This window comes from Phalangium opilio, unplaced genomic scaffold (genome assembly GCF_054372755.1).
Source record: "Phalangium opilio isolate 3A_F unplaced genomic scaffold, DU_Popi_V2 ptg000209l_1, whole genome shotgun sequence".
In the NCBI taxonomy this organism is placed as follows: Eukaryota; Metazoa; Arthropoda; class Arachnida; order Opiliones; family Phalangiidae; genus Phalangium; species Phalangium opilio.
The window spans coordinates 12,657,515-12,684,003 of record NW_028324217.1 but is presented as its reverse complement, the minus strand read 5'-3'; the positions used below and the strand labels follow the sequence as shown (position 1 = coordinate 12,684,003).

The following is a 26,489-nucleotide window of genomic DNA, read 5'->3' as shown; positions in this document are numbered from 1 at the left end:
AATTGGGACCTCCTAGATAATAAACCCTTTATGATAATAACCCTCTTCAATTTGGATTAGCTGTTTAAGATTCAATTAATCGAAATAATATAATAGGCTCAACTTTTTTGATTTTTTGATTTAAACTTTGTTTTTATTATTAACTTTGTTTTTAAATTAATTTATTTATTAATTTATTATCAGTTTTAACTACTAGAATTTTATTATTTGTTTTGTTATAAAAATCTATGCGAAGCAGGGCTAAAAAGTCGCTAGTTGACTTAGGCCCTTATGAAACGAATCTAATGTAAACATGAAATAAATAAACTTTTTACGTCACATCTGAGACCTCACAACACAGTTCCTGGTTGGGCTCGAACCACCAACCTTTCGGTTAACAGCCGAACGCGCTAACCATTGCGCCACGGAAGCCAAAAAATTAAATGGCCGTCAGGTATTGTGGAAAAACTCTGACATTTTACGTTACATCTGAGACCCCACAACACCTCTCCCGGGTGGGCTCGAACCACCAACCTTTCGGTTAACAGCCGAACACGCTAACCAGTGAGCCACGGAAGGCGAAAAATTAAATGGTCGTCAGGTATTGTGGAAAAACTCTGACTTTTTACGTCACATCTGAGACCTCACAACACTGCTCCCGGGTGGGCTCGAACCACCAACCTTTTGAATAACAGCTGAGCGCGCTAACCATTGCTCCAAGGAAGCTCAGAAAATAAATGGTTGTCAGGTATTGTGGAAAAGTTATGACTTTTCACGCTACATCTGAGACCCCACAACACCTATCCTGGGTGGGCCCGAACCACTAACCTTTCGGTTAACAGCCGAACGCGCTAACCATTGCGCAACGGAAGCCCAAAAATTGAATGGTCGTCAGGTATTGTGGAAAATCTCCGACTTTTTACGTCACATCTGGGACCACACAACACTGCTCCCGGGTGGGCTCGAACCACCAACCTTTCGGTTAACAGCCGAACGCGCTAACCATTGAGCCACGGAAGCTCGGAAATTAAATGGTTGTCAGGTATTGTGGAAAAGTTATGACTTTTCACGCTACATCTGAGACCCCACAACATCTCTCCCGGGTGGTCTCGAACCACCAAACTTTCGGTTCACCGCTGAAAACGCTAACCATTGCGCTACGGAAGCCCAAAAATTAAACGTTCGTCAGGTATTGTGGAAAAAACTCTGACATTTTACGTTACATCTGAGACCTCACAAAACCGCTCCCGGATAGACTCGAACCACCAAACTATTAGTTAACAGCAGAACGCGCTAACCATTGAGCCACGGAAGCTCAGAAGTTAAATGGTTGTCAGGTATTGTGGAAAAGTTATGACTTTTCACGCTACATCTGAGACCCCATTACTCCTCTCCCGGGTGGGCTCGAACCACCAACCTTTCGGTTAACAGGTAAACGCGCTAACCATTGCGCCACGGAAGCTCAGAAATTAAATGGTTGTCAGGTATTGTGGAAAAGTTATGACTTTTCACGCTACATCTGAGACTTCACAACACCTCTCCCGGGTGGGCTCGAACCACCAACCTGTCGGTTACCAGCTGAACGCGCTAACAATTGCGCCACGGAAGCCCAAAAATTAAATGTTCGTCAGGTATTCTGGAAAAACTTTGACTTTTTACGTTACATCTGAGACCCCACAACATCTCTCCCGGGTGGGCTCAAACCACCAAGCTTTCGGTTAGCAGCTGAACGCGCTAACCATTGCGCTACGGAAGCCCAAAAGTTAAACGTTCGTCAGGTATTGTGGAAAAACTCTGACACAGACAAAACGGAATATATCATATTCTCCAACAACAGCAACGACAAAAACACTTACGAAAAGGTTACTATTAATAGTCGTATTCTTAAACGAGTCACAAATTATAAATACATGGGGATTTGGCTAAATGAAAACTTAAAATGGAATATTCAAGTCGACATGGTATGTAAGGGACTAGCTAAAGCCTGTGGACTAATACATCACTGCAAAAACTTAGTCCCGAGAGCTACACTATTTGAAATTTACTACTCCTTATTCTACTCAGCCCTTACATACGGGATATCCATCTGGGGTTGGACTACTAATCATAACATTAAGAGAATACAAATTATCCAAAAACGCACCATAAGAAATATTTATAATGTTCCTTTCCTTGCTCATACGGAACCTCTCTTCGAAAAGTCTCGTCTGTTAAAAATAAGCGAAGTAGTAAACTTTGTAACATTAACATTATTATATAGAGATTAATTAACGAATTCCTTCTTTACGATCAGAGGTAACAAAATCGTTTATACTAGGTCTAAAGATACACTTAAAGTAAGCAAGTGTAACACCTCGAAAAAATTAAATTCCGTATTTTATATGGGTCCGATGTTATTTAACACCCTTCCCCAAGAAATACGAGATTTGGATAATATTAAACTATTCAAATTCAAACTAAAAGAACATATATTATTAAAACTGATAAGAATTTAAATTGGGACCTCCTAGATAATAAACCCTTTATGATAATAACCCTCTTCAATTTGGATTAGCTGTTTAAGATTCAATTAATCGAAATAATATAATAGGCTCAACTTTTTTGATTTTTTGATTTAAACTTTGTTTTTATTATTAACTTTGTTTTTAAATTAATTTATTTATTAATTTATTATCAGTTTTAACTACTAGAATTTTATTATTTGTTTTGTTATAAAAATCTATGCGAAGCAGGGCTAAAAAGTCGCTAGTTGACTTAGGCCCTTATGAAACGAATCTAATGTAAACATGAAATAAATAAACTTTTTACGTCACATCTGAGACCTCACAACACAGTTCCTGGTTGGGCTCGAACCACCAACCTTTCGGTTAACAGCCGAACGCGCTAACCATTGCGCCACGGAAGCCAAAAAATTAAATGGCCGTCAGGTATTGTGGAAAAACTCTGACATTTTACGTTACATCTGAGACCCCACAACACCTCTCCCGGGTGGGCTCGAACCACCAACCTTTCGGTTAACAGCCGAACACGCTAACCAGTGAGCCACGGAAGGCGAAAAATTAAATGGTCGTCAGGTATTGTGGAAAAACTCTGACTTTTTACGTCACATCTGAGACCTCACAACACTGCTCCCGGGTGGGCTCGAACCACCAACCTTTTGAATAACAGCTGAGCGCGCTAACCATTGCTCCAAGGAAGCTCAGAAATTAAATGGTTGTCAGGTATTGTGGAAAAGTTATGACTTTTCACGCTACATCTGAGACCCCACAACACCTATCCTGGGTGGGCCCGAACCACTAACCTTTCGGTTAACAGCCGAACGCGCTAACCATTGCGCAACGGAAGCCCAAAAATTGAATGGTCGTCAGGTATTGTGGAAAATCTCCGACTTTTTACGTCACATCTGGGACCACACAACACTGCTCCCGGGTGGGCTCGAACCACCAACCTTTCGGTTAACAGCCGAACGCGCTAACCATTGAGCCACGGAAGCTCGGAAATTAAATGGTTGTCAGGTATTGTGGAAAAGTTATGACTTTTTACGCTACATCTGAGACCCCACAACACCTCTCCTGGGTGGGCTCGAACCAACAACCTTTCGGTTAACAGCCGAACGCGCTAACCATTTCGCTACGGAAGCCCAAAAATTAAACGTTCGTCAGGTATTGTGGAAAAAACTCTGACATTTTACGTTACATCTGAGACCTCACAAAACCGCTCCCGGATAGACTCGAACCACCAAACTATTAGTTAACAGCCGAACGCGCTAACCATTGAGCCACGGAAGCTCAGAAGTTAAATGGTTGTCAGGTATTGTGGAAAAGTTATGACTTTTCACGCTACATCTGAGACCCCATTACACCTCTCCCGGGTGGGCTCGAACCACCAACCTTTCGGTTAACAGGTAAACGCGCTAACCATTGCGCCACGGAAGCTCAGAAATTAAATGGTTGTCAGGTATTGTGGAAAAGTTATGACTTTTCACGCTACATCTGAGACTTCACAACACCTCTCCCGGGTGGGCTCGAACCACCAACCTTTCGGTTACCAGCTGAACGCGCTAACCATTGCGCCACGGAAGCCCAAAAATTAAATGTTCGTCAGGTATTCTGGAAAAACTTTGACTTTTTACGTTACATCTGAGACCCCACAACATCTCTCCCGGGTGGGCTCAAACCACCAAGCTTTCGGTTAGCAGCTGAACGCGCTAACCATTGCGCTACGGAAGCCCAAAAGTTAAACGTTCGTCAGGTATTGTGGAAAAACTCTGACACAGACAAAACGGAATATATCATATTCTCCAACAACAGCAACGACAAAAACACTTACGAAAAGGTTACTATTAATAGTCGTATTCTTAAACGAGTCACAAATTATAAATACATGGGGATTTGGCTAAATGAAAACTTAAAATGGAATATTCAAGTCGACATGGTATGTAAGGGACTAGCTAAAGCCTGTGGACTAATACATCACTGCAAAAACTTAGTCCCGAGAGCTACACTATTTGAAATTTACTACTCCTTATTCTACTCAGCCCTTACATACGGGATATCCATCTGGGGTTGGACTACTAATCATAACATTAAGAGAATACAAATTATCCAAAAACGCACCATAAGAAATATTTATAATGTTCCTTTCCTTGCTCATACGGAACCTCTCTTCGAAAAGTCTCGTCTGTTAAAAATAAGCGAAGTAAAAAACTTTGTAACATTAACATTATTATATAGAGATTAATTAACGAATTCCTTCTTTACGATCAGAGCTAACAAAATCGTTTATACTAGGTCTAAAGATACACTTAAAGTAAGCAAGTGTAACACCTCGAAAAAATTAAATTCCGTATTTTATATGGGTCCGATGTTATTTAACACCCTTCCCCAAGAAATACGAGATTTGGATAATATTAAACTATTCAAATTCAAACTAAAAGAACATATATTATTAAAACTGATAAGAATTTAAATTGGGACCTCCTAGATAATAAACCCTTTATGATAATAACCCTCTTCAATTTGGATTAGCTGTTTAAGATTCAATTAATCGAAATAATATAATAGGCTCAACTTTTTTGATTTTTTGATTTAAACTTTGTTTTTATTATTAACTTTGTTTTTAAATTAATTTATTTATTAATTTATTATCAGTTTTAACTACTAGAATTTTATTATTTGTTTTGTTATAAAAATCTATGCGAAGCAGGGCTAAAAAGTCGCTAGTTGACTTAGGCCCTTATGAAACGAATCTAATGTAAACATGAAATAAATAAACTTTTTACGTCACATCTGAGACCTCACAACACAGTTCCTGGTTGGGCTCGAACCACCAACCTTTCGGTTAACAGCCGAACGCGCTAACCATTGCGCCACGGAAGCCAAAAAATTAAATGGCCGTCAGGTATTGTGGAAAAACTCTGACATTTTACGTTACATCTGAGACCCCACAACACCTCTCCCGGGTGGGCTCGAACCACCAACCTTTCGGTTAACAGCCGAACACGCTAACCAGTGAGCCACGGAAGGCGAAAAATTAAATGGTCGTCAGGTATTGTGGAAAAACTCTGACTTTTTACGTCACATCTGAGACCTCACAACACTGCTCCCGGGTGGGCTCGAACCACCAACCTTTTGAATAACAGCTGAGCGCGCTAACCATTGCTCCAAGGAAGCTCAGAAATTAAATGGTTGTCAGGTATTGTGGAAAAGTTATGACTTTTCACGCTACATCTGAGACCCCACAACACCTATCCTGGGTGGGCCCGAACCACTAACCTTTCGGTTAACAGCCGAACGCGCTAACCATTGCGCAACGGAAGCCCAAAAATTGAATGGTCGTCAGGTATTGTGGAAAATCTCCGACTTTTTACGTCACATCTGGGACCACACAACTAGGACTGTTCACGAGCTCGAGCCAGCTCGGGCTCGTGACGAGCGAGCCGAGTTCGAGCCGAGCCGAGCCGCCACTTTTGCGGCTCGATTAATTAACGAGCGAGCTTTTTTATGGTCGAGCCGAGCCGAGCCGACAGGCATCGAGCCACTACGACTCGCGAGCCGGCTCGCGAGCTTAGTCACTTATATAGTGCTTTCCTTTAAGTCTTAATTCTCTCCACCAATAGTGTTCCGTTGTATTTTTACATGAAATAAACTTAATAAAGCGTGGGAAAAATTTCTCGTCTCTAACCTTGAGCATATTTTACCGAGCGGGTTTTACTGAACCACTAAATTCCTAAACATGAGATGGTATTTACAGTCGCTCTCAAGTTTGACGTTGGTAGTAGCAATTTTTTAAAACATGTATATATTAATCGAGCCAGCTCGGCTCGGCTCGATCATTTTCGAGCCGAGCCGAGCTAGAGCCGAGCCAAGACCCAGCTCGGCTCGACTCGAGCCGAGCCGCCGTTTTTTTGACTCGAGCCGAGCCGAGCTTTTAAAAAGCTCGCTCAGCTCGGTCGTGAACAGTCCTACACACAACACTGCTCCCGGGTGGGCTCGAACCACCAACCTTTCGGTTAACAGCCGAACGCGCTAACCATTGAGCCACGGAAGCTCGGAAATTAAATGGTTGTCAGGTATTGTGGAAAAGTTATGACTTTTCACGCTACATCTGAGACCCCACAACACCTCTCCTGGGTGGGCTCGAACCAACAACCTTTCGGTTAACAGCCGAACGCGCTAACCATTTCGCTACGGAAGCCCAAAAATTAAACGTTCGTCAGGTATTGTGGAAAAAACTCTGACATTTTACGTTACATCTGAGACCTCACAAAACCGCTCCCGGATAGACTCGAACCACCAAACTATTAGTTAACAGCCGAACGCGCTAACCATTGAGCCACGGAAGCTCAGAAGTTAAATGGTTGTCAGGTATTGTGGAAAAGTTATGACTTTTCACGCTACATCTGAGACTTCACAACACCTCTCCCGGGTGGGCTCGAACCACCAACCTTTCGGTTACCAGCTGAACGCGCTAACCATTGCGCCACGGAAGCCCAAAAATTAAATGTTTTTCAGGTATTCTGGAAAAACTTTGACTTTTTACGTTACATCTGAGACCCCACAACATCTCTCCCGGGTGGGCTCAAACCACCAAGCTTTCGGTTAGCAGCTGAACGCGCTAACCATTGCGCTACGGAAGCCCAAAAGTTAAACGTTCGTCAGGTATTGTGGAAAAACTCTGACACAGACAAAACGGAATATATCATATTCTCCAACAACAGCAACGACAAAAACACTTACGAAAAGGTTACTATTAATAGTCGTATTCTTAAACGAGTCACAAATTATAAATACATGGGGATTTGGCTAAATGAAAACTTAAAATGGAATATTCAAGTCGACATGGTATGTAAGGGACTAGCTAAAGCCTGTGGACTAATACATCACTGCAAAAACTTAGTCCCGAGAGCTACACTATTTGAAATTTACTACTCCTTATTCTACTCAGCCCTTACATACGGGATATCCATCTGGGGTTGGACTACTAATCATAACATTAAGAGAATACAAATTATCCAAAAACGCACCATAAGAAATATTTATAATGTTCCTTTCCTTGCTCATACGGAACCTCTCTTCGAAAAGTCTCGTCTGTTAAAAATAAGCGAAGTAGTAAACTTTGTAACATTAACATTATTATATAGAGATTAATTAACGAATTCCTTCTTTACGATCAGAGCTAACAAAATCGTTTATACTAGGTCTAAAGATACACTTAGTGTAAGCAAGTGTAACACCTCGAAAAAATTAAATTCCGTATTTTATATGGGTCCGATGTTATTTAACGATTGTCTACCATTGAGTCGAATACCATTGGATCGAATGTCTCGTTCGACCGAATCCCATTAGACCGAATACCGCAATTTGGGCGGTTTTCCAATCATGAATTTTCCTTTCAATCCTATTTTTCTATTGATTTTCCTATTAAACTTCTTGTTGTTGCAGAAAATACTAAACCAAACGTAACCTAATATAACAGTAATGTTTTGGAAAAGGCATATTTTTGGAGAAGTCCATGAAGCTAAATTTCAATATTTTGGAAAAGGCGTAACATTGTTAAATGATTTATAAAATATTACTAACCTAACCTAACCTAACCTAACCTAACCAAACCTAACCAAACCTAACCAAACCTAACCACACCTAACCAAACCTAACCAAACCTAACCAAACCTAACCAAACCTAACCAAACCAAACCAAACCTAACCAAACCAAACCAAACCTAACCAAACCAAACCAACCCTAACCTAACCAAACCAAACCTAACCAAACCAAACCAAACCAAACCAAACCAAACCAAACCTAACCAAACCATACCAAACCAAACCTAACCAAACCTAACCTGACCTAACCTAACCTAACCTAACCTAACCTAACCTAACCTAACCTAACCTAACCAAACCTAACCTAACCTAACCAAACCTAACCAAACCTAACCTAACCTAAACTAACCTAACCTAACCTAACCTAACCTGACCAAACCTAACCTAACCTGACCTAACCAAACCTAACCAAAACTATCCAAACCTAACCTAAACTAACCTAACCTAACCTAACCTAACTTAACTTAACCTAACCTAACCTAACCTAACCTAACCAAACCTAACCAAACCTAACCTAACCTAACCTAACCAAACCTAACCAAACCTAACCTAACCTAACCTAAACTAACCTAAACTAAACTAACCTAACCTAACCTAACCTAACCTAACCTAACCTAACCTAACCTAACCTGACCTAACCAAACCTAACCAAACCTAACCAAAACTAACCAAACCTAACCTAACCTAACCTAACCTAACCTAACCTAAAAATAAAATTGATTTTCTTATTAAACTTCTTGATACTGCAGAAAATAATATGTGTTCACCAATAACATTCTTCAATAAATTTCAGAAAATAACTTCCATTTTTGGAAATTGTCTAACCCTAACCTAACCATACCTAACGTAATCTAACCTTACCATTAAGAGATCTCCCTCCCAAGTACTGACGGCGCTCGATGCTGCTTAACTTCTTCGATCATCCAAATCACTTTATCCATTGCGCTACTGGAGCCCGGCAACTCAAGGAAAACGCTATGATTTTATATGCGTAAACCCATCCCATTCAGTCGAAAGCTCTTCCAATTAAATATTCCCATTCAGTAGAAAATCGCTCTTTGGGCTATAAATTGTTTTAAATTTGGCTACAATTTTAGAAATTTGAATTCGATCCAACGGGATTCTATCCAATAGGATATTACCTATTTAACACCCTTCCCCAAGAAATACGAGATTTGGATAATATTAAACTATTCAAATTCAAACTAAAAGAACATATATTATTAAAACTGATAAGAATTTAAATTGGGACCTCCTAGATAATAAACCCTTTATGATAATAACCCTCTTCAATTTGGATTAGCTGTTTAAGATTCAATTAATCGAAATAATATAATAGGCTCAACTTTTTTGATTTTTTGATTTAAACTTTGTTTTTATTATTAACTTTGTTTTTAAATTAATTTATTTATTAATTTATTATCAGTTTTAACTACTAGAATTTCATTATTTGTTTTGTTATAAAAATCTATGCGAAGCAGGGCTAAAAAGTCGCTAGTTGACTTAGGCCCTTATGAAACGAATCTAATGTAAACATGAAATAAATAAACTTTTTACGTCACATCTGAGACCTCACAACACAGTTCCTGGTTGGGCTCGAACCACCAACCTTTCGGTTAACAGCCGAACGCGCTAACCATTGCGCCACGGAAGCCAAAAAATTAAATGGCCGTCAGGTATTTTGGAAAAACTCTGACATTTTACGTTACATCTGAGACCCCACAACACCTCTCCCGGGTGGGCTCGAACCACCACCCTTTCGGTTAACAGCCGAACACGCTAACCAGTGCGCCACGGAAGGCGAAAAATTAAATGGTCGTCAGGTATTGTGGAAAAACTCTGACTTTTTACGTCACATCTGAGACCTCACAACACTGCTCCCGGGTGGGCTCGAACCACCAACCTTTTGAATAACAGCTGAGCGCGCTAACCATTGCTCCAAGGAAGCTCAGAAATTAAATGGTTGTCAGGTATTGTGGAAAAGTTATGACTTTTCACGCTACATCTGAGACCCCACAACACCTATCGTGGGTGGGCCCGAACCACTAACCTTTCGGTTAACAGCCGAACGCGCTAACCATTGAGCCACGGAAGCTCGGAAATTAAATGGTTGTCAGGTATTGTGGAAAAGTTATGACTTTTCACGCTACATCTGAGACCCCACAACATCTCTCCCGGGTGGTCTCGAACCACCAAACTTTCGGTTCACCGCTGAAAACGCTAACCATTGCGCTACGGAAGCCCAAAAATTAAACGTTCGTCAGGTATTGTGGAAAAAACTCTGACATTTTACGTTACATCTGAGACCTCACAAAACCGCTCCCGGATAGACTCGAACCACCAAACTATTAGTTAACAGCAGAACGCGCTAACCATTGAGCCACGGAAGCTCAGAAGTTAAATGGTTGTCAGGTATTGTGGAAAAGTTATGACTTTTCACGCTACATCTGAGACCCCATTACACCTCTCCCGGGTGGGCTCGAACCACCAACCTTTCGGTTAACAGGTAAACGCGCTAACCATTGCGCCACGGAAGCTCAGAAATTAAATGGTTGTCAGGTATTGTGGAAAAGTTATGACTTTTCACGCTACATCTGAGACTTCACAACACCTCTCCCGGGTGGGCTCGAACCACCAACCTGTCGGTTACCAGCTGAACGCGCTAACAATTGCGCCACGGAAGCCCAAAAATTAAATGTTCGTCAGGTATTCTGGAAAAACTTTGACTTTTTACGTTACATCTGAGACCCCACAACATCTCTCCCGGGTGGGCTCAAACCACCAAGCTTTCGGTTAGCAGCTGAACGCGCTAACCATTGCGCTACGGAAGCCCAAAAGTTAAACGTTCGTCAGGTATTGTGGAAAAACTCTGACACAGACAAAACGGAATATATCATATTCTCCAACAACAGCAACGACAAAAACACTTACGAAAAGGTTACTATTAATAGTCGTATTCTTAAACGAGTCACAAATTATAAATACATGGGGATTTGGCTAAATGAAAACTTAAAATGGAATATTCAAGTCGACATGGTATGTAAGGGACTAGCTAAAGCCTGTGGACTAATACATCACTGCAAAAACTTAGTCCCGAGAGCTACACTATTTGAAATTTACTACTCCTTATTCTACTCAGCCCTTACATACGGGATATCCATCTGGGGTTGGACTACTAATCATAACATTAAGAGAATACAAATTATCCAAAAACGCACCATAAGAAATATTTATAATGTTCCTTTCCTTGCTCATACGGAACCTCTCTTCGAAAAGTCTCGTCTGTTAAAAATAAGCGAAGTAGTAAACTTTGTAACATTAACATTATTATATAGAGATTAATTAACGAATTCCTTCTTTACGATCAGAGGTAACAAAATCGTTTATACTAGGTCTAAAGATACACTTAAAGTAAGCAAGTGTAACACCTCGAAAAAATTAAATTCCGTATTTTATATGGGTCCGATGTTATTTAACACCCTTCCCCAAGAAATACGAGATTTGGATAATATTAAACTATTCAAATTCAAACTAAAAGAACATATATTATTAAAACTGATAAGAATTTAAATTGGGACCTCCTAGATAATAAACCCTTTATGATAATAACCCTCTTCAATTTGGATTAGCTGTTTAAGATTCAATTAATCGAAATAATATAATAGGCTCAACTTTTTTGATTTTTTGATTTAAACTTTGTTTTTATTATTAACTTTGTTTTTAAATTAATTTATTTATTAATTTATTATCAGTTTTAACTACTAGAATTTTATTATTTGTTTTGTTATAAAAATCTATGCGAAGCAGGGCTAAAAAGTCGCTAGTTGACTTAGGCCCTTATGAAACGAATCTAATGTAAACATGAAATAAATAAACTTTTTACGTCACATCTGAGACCTCACAACACAGTTCCTGGTTGGGCTCGAACCACCAACCTTTCGGTTAACAGCCGAACGCGCTAACCATTGCGCCACGGAAGCCAAAAAATTAAATGGCCGTCAGGTATTGTGGAAAAACTCTGACATTTTACGTTACATCTGAGACCCCACAACACCTCTCCCGGGTGGGCTCGAACCACCAACCTTTCGGTTAACAGCCGAACACGCTAACCAGTGAGCCACGGAAGGCGAAAAATTAAATGGTCGTCAGGTATTGTGGAAAAACTCTGACTTTTTACGTCACATCTGAGACCTCACAACACTGCTCCCGGGTGGGCTCGAACCACCAACCTTTTGAATAACAGCTGAGCGCGCTAACCATTGCTCCAAGGAAGCTCAGAAATTAAATGGTTGTCAGGTATTGTGGAAAAGTTATGACTTTTCACGCTACATCTGAGACCCCACAACACCTATCCTGGGTGGGCCCGAACCACTAACCTTTCGGTTAACAGCCGAACGCGCTAACCATTGCGCAACGGAAGCCCAAAAATTGAATGGTCGTCAGGTATTGTGGAAAATCTCCGACTTTTTACGTCACATCTGGGACCACACAACACTGCTCCCGGGTGGGCTCGAACCACCAACCTTTCGGTTAACAGCCGAACGCGCTAACCATTGAGCCACGGAAGCTCGGAAATTAAATGGTTGTCAGGTATTGTGGAAAAGTTATGACTTTTTACGCTACATCTGAGACCCCACAACACCTCTCCTGGGTGGGCTCGAACCAACAACCTTTCGGTTAACAGCCGAACGCGCTAACCATTTCGCTACGGAAGCCCAAAAATTAAACGTTCGTCAGGTATTGTGGAAAAAACTCTGACATTTTACGTTACATCTGAGACCTCACAAAACCGCTCCCGGATAGACTCGAACCACCAAACTATTAGTTAACAGCCGAACGCGCTAACCATTGAGCCACGGAAGCTCAGAAGTTAAATGGTTGTCAGGTATTGTGGAAAAGTTATGACTTTTCACGCTACATCTGAGACCCCATTACACCTCTCCCGGGTGGGCTCGAACCACCAACCTTTCGGTTAACAGGTAAACGCGCTAACCATTGCGCCACGGAAGCTCAGAAATTAAATGGTTGTCAGGTATTGTGGAAAAGTTATGACTTTTCACGCTACATCTGAGACTTCACAACACCTCTCCCGGGTGGGCTCGAACCACCAACCTTTCGGTTACCAGCTGAACGCGCTAACCATTGCGCCACGGAAGCCCAAAAATTAAATGTTCGTCAGGTATTCTGGAAAAACTTTGACTTTTTACGTTACATCTGAGACCCCACAACATCTCTCCCGGGTGGGCTCAAACCACCAAGCTTTCGGTTAGCAGCTGAACGCGCTAACCATTGCGCTACGGAAGCCCAAAAGTTAAACGTTCGTCAGGTATTGTGGAAAAACTCTGACACAGACAAAACGGAATATATCATATTCTCCAACAACAGCAACGACAAAAACACTTACGAAAAGGTTACTATTAATAGTCGTATTCTTAAACGAGTCACAAATTATAAATACATGGGGATTTGGCTAAATGAAAACTTAAAATGGAATATTCAAGTCGACATGGTATGTAAGGGACTAGCTAAAGCCTGTGGACTAATACATCACTGCAAAAACTTAGTCCCGAGAGCTACACTATTTGAAATTTACTACTCCTTATTCTACTCAGCCCTTACATACGGGATATCCATCTGGGGTTGGACTACTAATCATAACATTAAGAGAATACAAATTATCCAAAAACGCACCATAAGAAATATTTATAATGTTCCTTTCCTTGCTCATACGGAACCTCTCTTCGAAAAGTCTCGTCTGTTAAAAATAAGCGAAGTAGTAAACTTTGTAACATTAACATTATTATATAGAGATTAATTAACGAATTCCTTCTTTACGATCAGAGGTAACAAAATCGTTTATACTAGGTCTAAAGATACACTTAAAGTAAGCAAGTGTAACACCTCGAAAAAATTAAATTCCGTATTTTATATGGGTCCGATGTTATTTAACACCCTTCCCCAAGAAATACGAGATTTGGATAATATTAAACTATTCAAATTCAAACTAAAAGAACATATATTATTAAAACTGATAAGAATTTAAATTGGGACCTCCTAGATAATAAACCCTTTATGATAATAACCCTCTTCAATTTGGATTAGCTGTTTAAGATTCAATTAATCGAAATAATATAATAGGCTCAACTTTTTTGATTTTTTGATTTAAACTTTGTTTTTATTATTAACTTTGTTTTTAAATTAATTTATTTATTAATTTATTATCAGTTTTAACTACTAGAATTTTATTATTTGTTTTGTTATAAAAATCTATGCGAAGCAGGGCTAAAAAGTCGCTAGTTGACTTAGGCCCTTATGAAACGAATCTAATGTAAACATGAAATAAATAAACTTTTTACGTCACATCTGAGACCTCACAACACAGTTCCTGGTTGGGCTCGAACCACCAACCTTTCGGTTAACAGCCGAACGCGCTAACCATTGCGCCACGGAAGCCAAAAAATTAAATGGCCGTCAGGTATTGTGGAAAAACTCTGACATTTTACGTTACATCTGAGACCCCACAACACCTCTCCCGGGTGGGCTCGAACCACCAACCTTTCGGTTAACAGCCGAACACGCTAACCAGTGAGCCACGGAAGGCGAAAAATTAAATGGTCGTCAGGTATTGTGGAAAAACTCTGACTTTTTACGTCACATCTGAGACCTCACAACACTGCTCCCGGGTGGGCTCGAACCACCAACCTTTTGAATAACAGCTGAGCGCGCTAACCATTGCTCCAAGGAAGCTCAGAAATTAAATGGTTGTCAGGTATTGTGGAAAAGTTATGACTTTTCACGCTACATCTGAGACCCCACAACACCTATCCTGGGTGGGCCCGAACCACTAACCTTTCGGTTAACAGCCGAACGCGCTAACCATTGCGCAACGGAAGCCCAAAAATTGAATGGTCGTCAGGTATTGTGGAAAATCTCCGACTTTTTACGTCACATCTGGGACCACACAACACTGCTCCCGGGTGGGCTCGAACCACCAACCTTTCGGTTAACAGCCGAACGCGCTAACCATTGAGCCACGGAAGCTCGGAAATTAAATGGTTGTCAGGTATTGTGGAAAAGTTATGACTTTTTACGCTACATCTGAGACCCCACAACACCTCTCCTGGGTGGGCTCGAACCAACAACCTTTCGGTTAACAGCCGAACGCGCTAACCATTTCGCTACGGAAGCCCAAAAATTAAACGTTCGTCAGGTATTGTGGAAAAAACTCTGACATTTTACGTTACATCTGAGACCTCACAAAACCGCTCCCGGATAGACTCGAACCACCAAACTATTAGTTAACAGCCGAACGCGCTAACCATTGAGCCACGGAAGCTCAGAAGTTAAATGGTTGTCAGGTATTGTGGAAAAGTTATGACTTTTCACGCTACATCTGAGACCCCATTACACCTCTCCCGGGTGGGCTCGAACCACCAACCTTTCGGTTAACAGGTAAACGCGCTAACCATTGCGCCACGGAAGCTCAGAAATTAAATGGTTGTCAGGTATTGTGGAAAAGTTATGACTTTTCACGCTACATCTGAGACTTCACAACACCTCTCCCGGGTGGGCTCGAACCACCAACCTTTCGGTTACCAGCTGAACGCGCTAACCATTGCGCCACGGAAGCCCAAAAATTAAATGTTCGTCAGGTATTCTGGAAAAACTTTGACTTTTTACGTTACATCTGAGACCCCACAACATCTCTCCCGGGTGGGCTCAAACCACCAAGCTTTCGGTTAGCAGCTGAACGCGCTAACCATTGCGCTACGGAAGCCCAAAAGTTAAACGTTCGTCAGGTATTGTGGAAAAACTCTGACACAGACAAAACGGAATATATCATATTCTCCAACAACAGCAACGACAAAAACACTTACGAAAAGGTTACTATTAATAGTCGTATTCTTAAACGAGTCACAAATTATAAATACATGGGGATTTGGCTAAATGAAAACTTAAAATGGAATATTCAAGTCGACATGGTATGTAAGGGACTAGCTAAAGCCTGTGGACTAATACATCACTGCAAAAACTTAGTCCCGAGAGCTACACTATTTGAAATTTACTACTCCTTATTCTACTCAGCCCTTACATACGGGATATCCATCTGGGGTTGGACTACTAATCATAACATTAAGAGAATACAAATTATCCAAAAACGCACCATAAGAAATATTTATAATGTTCCTTTCCTTGCTCATACGGAACCTCTCTTCGAAAAGTCTCGTCTGTTAAAAATAAGCGAAGTAAAAAACTTTGTAACATTAACATTATTATATAGAGATTAATTAACGAATTCCTTCTTTACGATCAGAGCTAACAAAATCGTTTATACTAGGTCTAAAGATACACTTAAAGTAAGCAAGTGTAACACCTCGAAAAAATTAAATTCCGTATTTTATATGGGTCCGATGTTATTTAACACCCTTCCCCAAGAAATACGAGATTTGGATAATATTAAACTATTCAAATTCAAACTAAAAGAACATATATTATTAAAACTGATAAGAATTTAAATTGGGACCTCCTAGATAATAAACCCTTTATGATAATAACCCTCTTCAATTTGGATTAGCTGTTTAAGATTCAATTAATCGAAATAATATAATAGGCTCAACTTTTTTGATTTTTTGATTTAAACTTTGTTTTTATTATTAACTTTGTTTTTAAATTAATTTATTTATTAATTTATTATCAGTTTTAACTACTAGAATTTTATTATTTGTTTTGTTATAAAAATCTATGCGAAGCAGGGCTAAAAAGTCGCTAGTTGACTTAGGCCCTTATGAAACGAATCTAATGTAAACATGAAATAAATAAACTTTTTACGTCACATCTGAGACCTCACAACACAGTTCCTGGTTGGGCTCGAACCACCAACCTTTCGGTTAACAGCCGAACGCGCTAACCATTGCGCCACGGAAGCCAAAAAATTAAATGGCCGTCAGGTATTGTGGAAAAACTCTGACATTTTACGTTACATCTGAGACCCCACAACACCTCTCCCGGGTGGGCTCGAACCACCAACCTTTCGGTTAACAGCCGAACACGCTAACCAGTGAGCCACGGAAGGCGAAAAATTAAATGGTCGTCAGGTATTGTGGAAAAACTCTGACTTTTTACGTCACATCTGAGACCTCACAACACTGCTCCCGGGTGGGCTCGAACCACCAACCTTTTGAATAACAGCTGAGCGCGCTAACCATTGCTCCAAGGAAGCTCAGAAATTAAATGGTTGTCAGGTATTGTGGAAAAGTTATGACTTTTCACGCTACATCTGAGACCCCACAACACCTATCCTGGGTGGGCCCGAACCACTAACCTTTCGGTTAACAGCCGAACGCGCTAACCATTGCGCAACGGAAGCCCAAAAATTGAATGGTCGTCAGGTATTGTGGAAAATCTCCGACTTTTTACGTCACATCTGGGACCACACAACTAGGACTGTTCACGAGCTCGAGCCAGCTCGGGCTCGTGACGAGCGAGCCGAGTTCGAGCCGAGCCGAGCCGCCACTTTTGCGGCTCGATTAATTAACGAGCGAGCTTTTTTATGGTCGAGCCGAGCCGAGCCGACAGGCATCGAGCCACTACGACTCGCGAGCCGGCTCGCGAGCTTAGTCACTTATATAGTGCTTTCCTTTAAGTCTTAATTCTCTCCACCAATAGTGTTCCGTTGTATTTTTACATGAAATAAACTTAATAAAGCGTGGGAAAAATTTCTCGTCTCTAACCTTGAGCATATTTTACCGAGCGGGTTTTACTGAACCACTAAATTCCTAAACATGAGATGGTATTTACAGTCGCTCTCAAGTTTGACGTTGGTAGTAGCAATTTTTTAAAACATGTATATATTAATCGAGCCAGCTCGGCTCGGCTCGATCATTTTCGAGCCGAGCCGAGCTAGAGCCGAGCCAAGACCCAGCTCGGCTCGACTCGAGCCGAGCCGCCGTTTTTTTGACTCGAGCCGAGCCGAGCTTTTAAAAAGCTCGCTCAGCTCGGCTCGTGAACAGTCCTACACACAACACTGCTCCCGGGTGGGCTCGAACCACCAACCTTTCGGTTAACAGCCGAACGCGCTAACCATTGAGCCACGGAAGCTCGGAAATTAAATGGTTGTCAGGTATTGTGGAAAAGTTATGACTTTTCACGCTACATCTGAGACCCCACAACACCTCTCCTGGGTGGGCTCGAACCAACAACCTTTCGGTTAACAGCCGAACGCGCTAACCATTTCGCTACGGAAGCCCAAAAATTAAACGTTCGTCAGGTATTGTGGAAAAAACTCTGACATTTTACGTTACATCTGAGACCTCACAAAACCGCTCCCGGATAGACTCGAACCACCAAACTATTAGTTAACAGCCGAACGCGCTAACCATTGAGCCACGGAAGCTCAGAAGTTAAATGGTTGTCAGGTATTGTGGAAAAGTTATGACTTTTCACGCTACATCTGAGACTTCACAACACCTCTCCCGGGTGGGCTCGAACCACCAACCTTTCGGTTACCAGCTGAACGCGCTAACCATTGCGCCACGGAAGCCCAAAAATTAAATGTTTTTCAGGTATTCTGGAAAAACTTTGACTTTTTACGTTACATCTGAGACCCCACAACATCTCTCCCGGGTGGGCTCAAACCACCAAGCTTTCGGTTAGCAGCTGAACGCGCTAACCATTGCGCTACGGAAGCCCAAAAGTTAAACGTTCGTCAGGTATTGTGGAAAAACTCTGACACAGACAAAACGGAATATATCATATTCTCCAACAACAGCAACGACAAAAACACTTACGAAAAGGTTACTATTAATAGTCGTATTCTTAAACGAGTCACAAATTATAAATACATGGGGATTTGGCTAAATGAAAACTTAAAATGGAATATTCAAGTCGACATGGTATGTAAGGGACTAGCTAAAGCCTGTGGACTAATACATCACTGCAAAAACTTAGTCCCGAGAGCTACACTATTTGAAATTTACTACTCCTTATTCTACTCAGCCCTTACATACGGGATATCCATCTGGGGTTGGACTACTAATCATAACATTAAGAGAATACAAATTATCCAAAAACGCACCATAAGAAATATTTATAATGTTCCTTTCCTTGCTCATACGGAACCTCTCTTCGAAAAGTCTCGTCTGTTAAAAATAAGCGAAGTAGTAAACTTTGTAACATTAACATTATTATATAGAGATTAATTAACGAATTCCTTCTTTACGATCAGAGCTAACAAAATCGTTTATACTAGGTCTAAAGATACACTTAGTGTAAGCAAGTGTAACACCTCGAAAAAATTAAATTCCGTATTTTATATGGGTCCGATGTTATTTAACGATTGTCTACCATTGAGTCGAATACCATTGGATCGAATGTCTCGTTCGACCGAATCCCATTAGACCGAATACCGCAATTTGGGCGGTTTTCCAATCATGAATTTTCCTTTCAATCCTATTTTTCTATTGATTTTCCTATTAAACTTCTTGTTGTTGCAGAAAATACTAAACCAAACGTAACCTAATATAACAGTAATGTTTTGGAAAAGGCATATTTTTGGAGAAGTCCATGAAGCTAAATTTCAATATTTTGGAAAAGGCGTAACATTGTTAAATGATTTATAAAATATTACTAACCTAACCTAACCTAACCTAACCTAACCAAACCTAACCAAACCTAACCAAACCTAACCACACCTAACCAAACCTAACCAAACCTAACCAAACCTAACCAAACCTAACCAAACCAAACCAAACCTAACCAAACCAAACCAAACCTAACCAAACCAAACCAACCCTAACCTAACCAAACCAAACCTAACCAAACCAAACCAAACCAAACCAAACCAAACCAAACCTAACCAAACCATACCAAACCAAACCTAACCAAACCTAACCTGACCTAACCTAACCTAACCTAACCTAACCTAACCTAACCTAACCTAACCTAACCAAACCTAACCTAACCTAACCAAACCTAACCAAACCTAACCTAACCTAAACTAACCTAACCTAACCTAACCTAACCTGACCAAACCTAACCTAACCTGACCTAACCAAACCTAACCAAAACTATCCAAACCTAACCTAAACTAACCTAACCTAACCTAACCTAACTTAACTTAACCTAACCTAACCTAACCTAACCTAACCAAACCTAACCAAACCTAACCTAACCTAACCTAACCAAACCTAACCAAACCTAACCTAACCTAACCTAAACTAACCTAAACTAAACTAACCTAACCTAACCTAACCTAACCTAACCTAACCTAACCTAACCTAACCTGACCTAACCAAACCTAACCAAACCTAACCAAAACTAACCAAACCTAACCTAACCTAACCTAACCTAACCTAACCTAAAAATAAAATTGATTTTCTTATTAAACTTCTTGATACTGCAGAAAATAATATGTGTTCACCAATAACATTCTTCAATAAATTTCAGAAAATAACTTCCATTTTTGGAAATTGTCTAACCCTAACCTAACCATACCTAACGTAATCTAACCTTACCATTAAGAGATCTCCCTCCCAAGTACTGACGGCGCTCGATGCTGCTTAACTTCTTCGATCATCCAAATCACTTTATCCATTGCGCTACTGGAGCCCGGCAACTCAAGGAAAACGCTATGATTTTATATGCGTAAACCCATCCCATTCAGTCGAAAGCTCTTCCATTTAAATATTCCCATTCAGTAGAAAATCGCTCTTTGGGCTATAAATTGTTTTAAATTTGGCTACAATTTTAGAAATTTGAATTCGATCCAACGGGATTCTATCCAATAGGATATTACCTATTTAACACCCTTCCCCAAGAAATACGAGATTTGGATAATATTAAACTATTCAAATTCAAACTAAAAGAACATATATTATTAAAACTGATAAGAATTTAAATTGGGACCTCCTAGATAATAAACCCTTTATGATAATAACCCTCTTCAATTTGGATTAGCTGTTTAAGATTCAATTAATCGAAATAATATAATAGGCTCAACTTTTTTGATTTTTTGATTTAAACTTTGTTTTTATTATTAACTTTGTTTTTAAATTAATTTATTTATTAATTTATTATCAGTTTTAACTACTAGAATTTCATTATTTGTTTTGTTATAAAAATCTATGCGAAGCAGGGCTAAAAAGTCGCTAGTTGACTTAGGCCCTTATGAAACGAATCTAATGTAAACATGAAATAAATAAACTTTTTACGTCACATCTGAGACCTCACAACACAGTTCCTGGTTGGGCTCGAACCACCAACCTTTCGGTTAACAGCCGAACGCGCTAACCATTGCGCCACGGAGGCCAAAAAATTAAATGGCCGTCAGGTATTTTGGAAAAACTCTGACATTTTACGTTACATCTGAGACCCCACAACACCTCTCCCGGGTGGGCTCGAACCACCACCCTTTCGGTTAACAGCCGAACACGCTAACCAGTGCGCCACGGAAGGCGAAAAATTAAATGGTCGTCAGGTATTGTGGAAAAACTCTGACTTTTTACGTCACATCTGAGACCTCACAACACTGCTCCCGGGTGGGCTCGAACCACCAACCTTTTGAATAACAGCTGAGCGCGCTAACCATTGCTCCAAGGAAGCTCAGAAATTAAATGGTTGTCAGGTATTGTGGAAAAGTTATGACTTTTCACGCTACATCTGAGACCCCACAACACCTATCGTGGGTGGGCCCGAACCACTAACCTTTCGGTTAACAGCCGAACGCGCTAACCATTGCGCAACGGAAGCCCAAAAATTGAATGGTCGTCAGGTATTGTGGAAAATCTCCGACTTTTTACGTCACATCTGGGACCACACAACACTGCTCCCGGGTGGGCTCGAACCACCAACCTTTCGGTTAACAGCCGAACGCGCTAACCATTGAGCCACGGAAGCTCGGAAATTAAATGGTTGTCAGGTATTGTGGAAAAGTTATGACTTTTCACGCTACATCTGAGACCCCACAACACCTCTCCTGGGTGGGCTCGAACCAACAACCTTTCGGTTAACAGCCGAACGCGCTAACCATTGCGCGACGGAAGCCCAAAAATTAAATGTTCGTCCGATATTGTGGAAAAAACTCTGACATTTTACGTAACATCTGAGACCTCACAACACCGCTCCCGGATAGACTCGAACCACCAAACTATTAGTTAACAGCCGAACGCGCTAACCATTGAGCCACGGAAGCTCAGAAATTAAATGGTTGTCAGGTATTGTGGAAAAGTTATGACTTTTCACGCTACATCTGAGACCCCATTACACCTCTCCCGGGTGGGCTCGAACCACCAACCTTTCGGTTAACAGGTGAACGCGCTAACCATTGCGCCACGGAAGCTCAGAAATTAAATGGTTGTCAGGTATTGTGGAAAAGTTATAACTTTTCACGCTACATCTGAGACTTCACAACACCTCTCCCGGGTGGGCTCGAACCACCAACCTTTCGGTTACCAGCTGAACGCGCTAACCATTGCGCCACGGAAGCCCAAAAATTAAACGTTCGTCAGGTATTGTGGAAAAACTCTGACTTTTTACGTCACATCTGAGACCTCACAACACAGTTCCTGGTTAGGCTCGAACCACCAACCTTTCGGTTAACAACCGAACGCGCTAACCATTGCGCCACGGAAGCCAAAAAATTAAATGTTCGTCAGGTATTGTGGAAAAAATTTGGCTTTTAACGTTACATCTGAGACGCCACAATACCTCTCCCGGGTGGGCTCGAACCACCAACCTTTCGAATAACAGCCGAACGCGCTAACCATTGCGCCACGGAAGCCCAAAAATTAAATGGTTGTCAGGTATTGTGGAAAAGTTATGACTTTTCACGCTACATCTGAGAACACACAACACCTCCCCGGGTGGGCTCGAACCACCAACCTTTCGGTTAACAGCCGAACGCGCTAACCATTGAGCCACGGAAGCCCAAAAATTGAATGTTAGTCAGGTATTGTGGAAAAACTCTGACATTTTACGTTACATCTGAGACCTCACAACACCGCTCCCGGATAGGCTCGAACCACCAACCTATTGGTTAACAGCCGAACGCGCTAACTATTGAGCCACGGAAACTCAGAAATTAAATGGTAGTCAGGTAATGTGGAAAAGTTATGACTTTTCACGCTACATCTGAGACCACACAACATCTCTCCCGGGTGGGCTCGAACCACCAACCTTTCCGTTACCAGCCGAACTTGTAACCATTGAGCCACGGAAAATCGGAAATTAAATGGTTGTCAGGTATTGTGGAAAAGTTATGACTTTTCACGCTACATCTGAGACCCCACAACACCTCTCCTGGGTGGGCTCGAACCAACAACCTTTCGGTTAACAGCCGAACGCGCTAAACATTGCGCCACGGAAGCCCAAAAATTAAATGTTCGTCAGATATTGTGGAAAAAACTCTGACATTTTACGTTACATCTGAGACCTCACAACACCGCTCCCGGATAGACTCGAACCATCAACCTATTAGTTAAAAGCCGTACGCGCTAACCATTGCGCCACGGAAGCCCAAAAATTAAATGGTCGTCAGGTATTGTGGAAAAACTCTGACATTTTACGTTACATCTGAGACCTCACAACACCGCTCCCGGATAGGCTCGAACCAACAACCTATTAGTTAAAAGCCGAACGCGCTAACCATTGCGCCACGGAAGCCCAAAAATTAAATGGTCGTCAGGTATTGTGGAAGAACTTTGGCTTTTTACGTTACATTTGAGATCCCACAAAACCGCTCCCCAGTGGGCTCGAACCACCAACCTATTGGTTAACAGCCGAACGCGCTAACTATTGAGCCGCGGAAGCTCAGTTATTAAATGGTTGTTACGTATTGTGGAAAGTTTTGACTTTTTACGCTACATCTGAGACCCCACAACACCTCTCCTGGATGGGCTGGAAACACCAACCTTTCGGTTAACAGCTGAACTCGCAAAACATTGCGCCACGGAAGCCCAAAAATTAAATGTTCGTCAGGTAATGTGGAAAAACTCTGACTTTTTACGTCACATCTGAGACCTCACAAAACCGCCCCAAGATTAGAGCGAACCACCAACCTATCGGTTAACAGCTGAACGCGCTAACCATTGTGTCACGGAAGCCCAAAAATTAAATGTTCGTCAGGTATTGTGGAAAAAATTTGGCTTTTAACGTTACATCTGAGACGCCACATTACCTCTCCCGGGTGGGCTCGAACCACCAACCTTTCAAATAACAGCCGAACGCGCTAACCATTGCGCCACGGAAGCCCAAAAATTAAATGGTTGTCAGGTATTGTGGAAAAGTTATGACTTTTCACGCTACATCTGAGAACACACAACACCTCCCCGGGTGGGCTCGAACCACCAACCTTTCGGTTAACAGCCGAACGCGCTAACCATTGAGCCACGGAAGCCCAAAAATTGAATGTTAGTCAGGTATTGTGGAAAAACTCTGACATTTTACGTTACATCTGAGACCTCACAACACCGCTCCCGGTTAGGCTCGAACCACCAACCTATTGGTTAACAGCCGAACGCGCTAACTATTGAGCCACGGAAGCTCAGAAATTAAATGGTAGTCAGGTAATGTGGAAAAGTTATGACTTTTCACGCTACATCTGAGACCACACAACATCTCTCCCGGGTGGGCTCGAACCACCAACCTTTCGGTTAACAGCCGAACGCGCTAACCATTGAGCCACCGAAGCTCGGGTATTAAATGGTTGTCAGGTATTGTGGAGAAGTTATGACTTTTCACGCTACATCTGAGACCCCACAACATCTCTCCCGGGTGGGCTCGAACCACCAACCTTTCGGTTAACAGCTGAACGCGCTAACCATTGCGCTACGGAAGCCCAAAAATTAAATGGTCGTCAGGTATTGTGGAAAAACTCTTACCTTTTACGTCACATCTGAGACCTTACAACACCGCTCCCGGATGGGCTCGATCCACCAACCTTTCGGGTAACAGCCGCTTCCGTAGCGCAATGGTTAGCGCGTTCAGCTGGTAACCGAAAGGTTGGTGGTTCGAGCCAACCCGGGAGAGGTGTTGTGAAGTCTCAAATGTGACGTAAAAATCAGAGTTTTTCCACAATACCTGACGACCATTTAATTTTTGGGCTTCCATGGCGCAATGGTTAGTGCGTTCGGCTTTTAACTAATAGGTTGGTGGTTCGAGCCTATACGGGAGGGGTTTTGTGAGGTCTCAGATGTAACGGAAAATGTCAGAGTATTTCCACAATACCTGACGACCATTTAATTTTTTGGCTTCCGTGGCGCAATGGTTAGCGCGTTCGGTTGTTAACCGAAAGGTTGGTGGTTCGAGCCTAACCAGGAACTGTGTTGTGAGGTCTCCGATGTGACGTAAAAAGTCAGAGTTTTTCCACAATACCTGACGAACGTTTAATTTTTGGGCTTCCGTAGCGAAATGGTTAGCGCGTTCAGCTAATAACCGAAAAGTTGGTGGTTCGAGCCCACCCGGGAGAGATGTTGTGGGGTCTCAGATGTAACGTAAAAAGTCAAGTTTTTCCAGAATACCTGACGAATATTTAATTTTTGGGCTTCCGTGGCGCAATGGTTAGCGCGTTCAGCTGGTAACCGAAAGGTTGGTGGTTCGAGCCCACCCGGGAGAGGTGTTGTGAAGTCTCAGATGTGACGTAAAAATCAGAGTTTTTCCACAATACCTGACGACCATTTAATTTTTGGGCTTCCGTGGCGCAATGGTTAGCGCGTTCGGCTTTTAACTAATAGGTTGGTGGTTCGAGCCTATACGGGAGGGGTTTTGTGAGGTCTCAGATGTAACGTAAAATGTCAGAGTATTTCCACAATACCTGACGACCATTTAATTTTTTGGCTTCCGTGGCGCAATGGTTAGCGCGTTCGGTTGTTAACCGAAAGGTTGGTGGTTCGAGCCTAACCAGGAACTGTGTTGTGAGGTCTCAGATGTGACGTAAAAAGTCAGAGTTTTTCCACAATACCTGACGAACATTTAATTTTTGGGCTTCCGTAGCGCAATGGTTAGCGCGTTCAGCTGGTAACCGAAAGGTTGGTGAGTCGGGCCAACCCGGGAGAGGTGTTGTGAAGTCTCAGATGTGACGTAAAAATCAGAGTTTTTCCACAATACCTGACGACCATTTAATTTTTGGGCTTCCATGGCGCAATGGTTAGCGCGTTCGGCTTTTAACTAATAGGTTGGTGGTTCGAGCCTATACGGGAGGGGTTTTGTGAGGTCTCAGATGTAACGTAAAATGTCAGAGTATTTCCACAATACCTGGCGACCATTTAATTTTTTGGCTTCCGTGGCGCAATGGTTAGCGCGTTCGGTTGTTAACCGAAAGGTTGGTGGTTCGAGCCTAACCAGGAATTGTGTTGTGAGGTCTCAGATGTGACGTAAAAAGTCAGAGTTTTTCCACAATACCTGACGAACGTTTAA

At 41.6% G+C, this 26,489-nt stretch overlaps 8 non-coding genes across 8 annotated transcripts; 2 read left to right on the top strand and 6 right to left on the bottom strand.

Moving 5' to 3' along the window:
- Nucleotides 1–3,988: 3,988 nt before the first annotated feature.
- TRNAT-GGU (transfer RNA threonine (anticodon GGU)) lies at nucleotides 3,989–4,061 on the bottom strand. Its single transcript has one exon. It is a non-coding gene; the product is annotated as a tRNA-Thr (tRNA).
- A 2,836-nt stretch (nucleotides 4,062–6,897) lies between these two features.
- TRNAT-GGU (transfer RNA threonine (anticodon GGU)) lies at nucleotides 6,898–6,970 on the bottom strand. Its single transcript has one exon. It is a non-coding gene; the product is annotated as a tRNA-Thr (tRNA).
- A 6,195-nt stretch (nucleotides 6,971–13,165) lies between these two features.
- TRNAT-GGU (transfer RNA threonine (anticodon GGU)) lies at nucleotides 13,166–13,238 on the bottom strand. Its single transcript has one exon. It is a non-coding gene; the product is annotated as a tRNA-Thr (tRNA).
- Nucleotides 13,239–15,638: 2,400 nt separating this feature from the next.
- On the bottom strand, nucleotides 15,639–15,711 carry TRNAT-GGU (transfer RNA threonine (anticodon GGU)). Its single transcript has one exon. It is a non-coding gene; the product is annotated as a tRNA-Thr (tRNA).
- Nucleotides 15,712–18,548: 2,837 nt separating this feature from the next.
- TRNAT-GGU (transfer RNA threonine (anticodon GGU)) lies at nucleotides 18,549–18,621 on the bottom strand. The gene has a single exon. It is a non-coding gene; the product is annotated as a tRNA-Thr (tRNA).
- Nucleotides 18,622–22,490: 3,869 nt separating this feature from the next.
- TRNAT-GGU (transfer RNA threonine (anticodon GGU)) lies at nucleotides 22,491–22,563 on the bottom strand. The gene has a single exon. It is a non-coding gene; the product is annotated as a tRNA-Thr (tRNA).
- Nucleotides 22,564–25,030: 2,467 nt separating this feature from the next.
- TRNAT-GGU (transfer RNA threonine (anticodon GGU)) lies at nucleotides 25,031–25,103 on the top strand. The gene has a single exon. It is a non-coding gene; the product is annotated as a tRNA-Thr (tRNA).
- Nucleotides 25,104–25,616: 513 nt separating this feature from the next.
- TRNAT-GGU (transfer RNA threonine (anticodon GGU)) lies at nucleotides 25,617–25,689 on the top strand. Its single transcript has one exon. It is a non-coding gene; the product is annotated as a tRNA-Thr (tRNA).
- The last annotated feature ends 800 nt before the right edge of the window (nucleotides 25,690–26,489 follow it).